The 5,343-nt window shown below is 34.1% G+C and overlaps 2 non-coding genes across 2 annotated transcripts; both read left to right on the top strand.

Moving 5' to 3' along the window:
• Positions 1–982: 982 nt before the first annotated feature.
• On the top strand, positions 983–1,055 carry TRNAT-UGU (transfer RNA threonine (anticodon UGU)). The gene has a single exon. It is a non-coding gene; the product is annotated as a tRNA-Thr (tRNA).
• Positions 1,056–3,026: 1,971 nt separating this feature from the next.
• On the top strand, positions 3,027–3,099 carry TRNAK-UUU (transfer RNA lysine (anticodon UUU)). The gene has a single exon. It is a non-coding gene; the product is annotated as a tRNA-Lys (tRNA).
• Positions 3,100–5,343: the final 2,244 nt, after the last annotated feature.

Raw genomic sequence — 5,343 nt, 5'->3', positions numbered from 1 at the left:
ATATTGCGGAGAAACTTCGTACTGTGTTCCAGACTGTGCAGCAACTTATGGAATACACTAGTAAGGAGTAATTGCTTTCTACTTTGAAACTTTATGCTTCAGTAATCACCACTTGATCATCAGCTCGACGACCAGGTCTGACCCTCTATTATTAGTGTATTATCTATCCTTAAATATTACAAGTTGATTATTCCCTAGTTTTTCCCACTTTTCAATTTTTTTAAAAATTTTAATCATTTGGTTTAGTCTTTTTAACGAAGTTTCTTAATGTTTAGTTTATCCAAATTCTAGAATGTAATAGGTTATTTCTTGTCAACATTCCAACGTTAAAAATTTTCTACAAGGGGTAGGGCCTACGGCCCAGGTACCTGGTGTAGCACCTTTCCACTGGAGGATGTTTCTTGAGAAGGTTGCTGTTTAGCGTGACATGTGAAGGCGACAAACTACTGATGCTTATTATTATTATTTTTTTTTGTCTCTAAAAAGAATGCTAATTATATCACACAATATATTCATAGTTGCATATCGCAGGAACAAACTTTCGCTAATACAGAACATAAGAAATAAGTAAAGTTCATATAAATAAGTTCTTATTTATAATTTTATGCTACATTAATTACACAATAGTTGAGAAATTTTACTTTGCTCCGAAAGTTTCTTTTCGTGAAAATCTGTTTCATTTTATTATACCAAATTGTGGCTATTGGATAATCTAGTTTCGACTTTCGCGATTTCTTGAATCTAGCCCTTGGTCTCTAGGGTGAAGAAAGATTGGCAATCCTTGGCATATAATAAGTCAGGGGCTGAAGAACTTCTGATTTCTTCTTTGAAGTTCCTTGTTCAGCCTATTTTTAGAAAACTATCTTATCTTACTATACTATCTTATCTAACTTGCCGTAACTATCTTATCTTTAACAGCATTTCTTACTGTTGGTGTTCAAATAAACTTGAACATCAAAAGAATAGCGGTGATATAGGCATCGCCACCATAGCTCAGCGGTTAGAGCACTGGTCTTGTAAACCAGGGGTCGTGAGTTCGATTCTCACTGGTGGCTAGTTTTTTTCAGGTCAATTTCCTATAGCAAATAACAAAGTAGTAGTCAAAGTAGTACGTCAGTTCTTTAGAAAAAGGTAACTTAAAAAGTAGGGGTATGATCAAGAGTATGTGGATCTGATTTTTGTTTTTAAATAACCCTTTTCGTTTTTAAAAATATTCCACTGACAACGGAAAATCAGTTTATGTTTTCTATATGTATGGAAATTAAAATAATGCATTTTTTCTTTCTTCAATTTTTTGATAACATTAAGATACGCAGTATTTTTTCAGTCTAACTACACATTCATTGGTCAGGTGTCCTGAAGGAAAAAGAGGAAGAGGGACAGGGGAAGAGACCTAAGTATTACCATATATAAATAACTGAAAATTAACATATAAAATTACATAATGAGGTGAAAACTTTAAAAAAAAAATTGCTTACGTGACTTGCCAAAAATTGTCTCGCCATTCGTACTTTAGGAATTACTGTCTCGATTAATAAACCCAGAGGAAATCGGGATTGATTCTAGTAATAGATTTATTCTCATAATTTTCTTTCGTGTTAGATGATTATTTAAAATAAATCATTTACTCACAAACACATTATTATTTAGATGTACAGATATTTTTGCTCTAAATTATTTATTATTTTATTTTGACTCTAAAATAATAATTTAATATTTAAAAAAATTTTCAATATCTAAAACAACCGTAAAAGAAAAAGTAAAACTGCGATAAATTTATATGTGGGAAAAAAAGAATGAATTTCAGAATTATAAACAAAAATATGTATTTATAAAAAAAAGAGAAAAATTCCTTAAAAAGAAATTTTAGAAGTGAAGATTTCAAGGAGGTTTTTGAAAAGTCAGTCCAATTTAGATATTCTAATACTTTATAAATTAAAAGATAAAGCAAAGAAATTATTTCCGACTTGAAAACGACATGAACTTCTTTGCTTAGTAACAGGCAAGCAAATAGTTAAGTAAAATTATTTCAGTTTCAATATGCATATGAATAAAATGAAATTGCAATTATTAGCTTTAATAACATTTCATTTTATAATCAATGACGCTTTATCGAAATAATTGCAATAACAAAATCATAATCACAGTAATAATAATTATTTAATTTATTTACATAAACGTACGAGTATTATTCAGTATTAAACTAATACCCTATTTACTTGAAAACAAAACAAAACAATATCAATATATCATTAATTTTTTTATGCCATAGTAAAATAGAGAAAATAATAAAAAATAATCTAGAATTTACGTTGCACTCTGATTTAAAATTTAAATAAATAAATGCCTTAAAAATTTAAATAAACAATGCTACTTAAATTTTACTCTATACTTCGATACTACTGTATTTAAGTAATACTGAAGGTTTGCTTTTCATTCTAATCAGACAGATTTGAATTCTAATCAGAACCAGTTATCAAATATTCATTTACATTTTTATTTCTTAAAATTTATCATGAACTGTAAGAGGGACCTTTTTATTTCAATGTGTCTTATATTCGAGTAAATATGGTAAGTAATACTTAATAATAAATTTGTTTACGTATATATTTGATTAAAATGAATTAAATAATGTAAAACACTAAATAAGACTTTTGAAATCTTTAACGATCTGTTTATTATTTAAAATTATTGGATTGCCACGATTCTGTAGATTTATTACAATTAATTCCAATATATCCTGCTTAGCAGAATAATTATCAAACTTAAAAATTTCTGTTCAGTGGGTTTGACTATGCATAAAAATAAGTAAGAAATGCAAAAAAAGAAAAGATATAAAAATCCAACAAATTTTGCTATTCTGCAGCAAGCTAGTATACGATTACAACAGAAGAGTTACTGCAACTAATTTCCTGTTGTGAACAAGATCATCATAATGATAATTTTCAACTTATATCTGCGCACAAAGAAAAAAGATTAGACATATCAAAAGAATTCTGAGGAAAAAAAAAAAAAAAAAAAGAGCAGCCCGGATAGCTCAGTCGGTAGAGCGTTAGGCTTTTAACCTAACGGTCCAGGGTTCGAGTCCCTGTTCGGGCGGTTACAGTTTTGTTGCTACTACGTGAAATATATTTTTAAAAAATTACATTTTATTGAAATATTTAAATTATTATTATATTTTTAATTTATTACGTGCTCCACCTTAGGCACTACACAACAAAGAAGGGGTGCTCCGTGGAGGACCTTTCTAAGGGTAATTGGCTCGTATCCACGCTACACATGGGGAACGAAAGAAACGAAAACGCCTATGCAGCCAGCCCGTTCACCGGTCTCGAACACTCCATCGAACACTTTCAGCGGCTTTCACTGGTCTGCCGTTGGTGGTCCATTATGTCTTATTAAGGTTTATATATATATATCCTTTAGGCTCTCTTTATTGAAATTTAGTTACACTGTGTTAAAATAATTTGTCTTTATTTATTTATTTATATTATTTTAAAAATTAAAAAGCGTATAGCTTAATATCTTCATTTTTCGTAATATGTTACATTACATTTAATATGCTCTTTTAATCTCGGCACACTCACTGAATTTTGTGCATTGTGCTAGGCCATACAGCGGGCGATAGGATAGTCATTTATAATAATCCAAATAAATACCACTGCAGCTACACCTTCTAGCATTTCCTTGATATACACATCTGCCGTCCATTGCAACATCAAATTTAAAGGAATTATGTAAAAACCGCATGACCCAGCCTCACAAATTACTGCCCTTGTGTTACCTGTGGAACAAAATCGTGAATTTCTTTTCCGCGCTGTAATAGAAAACTATTTATCAGTGTAACACTCATTCTTATCGCTTTATCTTATATTTAAACCTTCGAAAATAGTTTTGCAAATATATGAATATGACCCTGATTTTTGCAGCTTTAACTCCTCTAATAAACATACACTGAAGTGACAAAAGTCATGGGATAGCAATATGCAAATATACAGATGGCAGTAGTATCGCGTAGAAAATGTATAATTCCAAAGTGTTTTGGCAAGGCTTTCATTTGTGTTCAAGTTATTCATGTGAAGAGGCTTTGACGTGATTATGGCCGCACGACGAGAATTAACAGACTTTGAAAGCGGAATGGTTAGTTGGAGCTATACGCATGGGTCATTCCATTTCGGATATCGTTAGGGAATTCAACACTCCGAGATCCACAGTGTCAAGAGTGTGATGAGAGTATCTAATTTCAGGCATAACATCCCACCATGGGCAACGCAGTGGCCGACCACCTGCACTTAACGACCGAGACCAGCGACGTCTGCGTAGAGTTGTCAATGTTCACAGACAAGCAACACTGCGTCAAATAACCGCAGAAATTAATGTGGGACGTACGAGGGACATGTCCGTTAGGACAGTGCGGCGAAATTTGTCTTCCTTGGGCTATGCCAGCAGAAGACCGACTCGAGTGCCTTTACTGACAGCACGATATAGCCTGAAGCGACTCTCGTGGCTCGTGAGCATATCGGTTGGTCCCTAAACGAATGGAAAACCGTGGCTTGGTCAGATGAGTTCAGTTGGTAAGAGCTGATGGTAGAGTTCGAGTGTGGCGCAGACCCCACGAAGCCATGGACCCAAGTTGCCAACAAGGCACTGTTCAAGATGGTGGTGGTTCCATAATGGTCTGGGCTGTTTTTACATGGCATGGACTCGGTCCTCTGGTGCAACTGAACCGATCATTGACTGGAAATGGATACCTTCAGCTACTTGGAGATCACTTACAGCCATTCATGGACTTCACGTACTCAAACAACGATGGGATTTTTATGGATGACAATGCGCCATGTCACAGGGCCACAATTGTTCGCGATTGGTTAGAAGAACATTCTGGACAATTCCAGCGAATGATCTAGCTACCTAGATCGCCCGGCATGAATCCCATCGAACATTTATGGGACATCATCGAGAGGTCAGTTCGTGCCCGAAACCCTGCACCGTCAACACTTTCACAATTATGGACGTCTATAGAGGCAGCATGGCTCAATATTTCTGCAGGGGACTTCCAACGACTTGTTGAGTCCATGTTAAGTCGAGTTGCTGCACTTCGCCGGGCAAAAGGAGGACCGACCAAATATTAGGACCCATGACTTTTGTCACTTCAGTGTATATTTACCTCTTTCTTTGCGCCAACCCCCTGATGACGATGCAGCGGAGGATATAAACTTCATTTTCCCCTTTTATTTTTTTATTTTGGGATTTTTTGTGCTTCTCATGCAGTTTGCCTCTGTGCTTCAGATGTTTATTATTTTTAAGGTACTTTAATCTGAATTGAATACGGGATGGATTTTT

The sequence above is a fragment of the Stegodyphus dumicola genome, chromosome 7 (genome assembly GCF_044657685.1).
Source record: "Stegodyphus dumicola isolate Sdum_Otavi_A_Nest chromosome 7, ASM4465768v1".
Classification (NCBI taxonomy): Eukaryota; Metazoa; Arthropoda; class Arachnida; order Araneae; family Eresidae; genus Stegodyphus; species Stegodyphus dumicola.
Note: the sequence above shows the minus strand (reverse complement) of the source record. Positions and strands in the feature narration are given on the sequence as shown.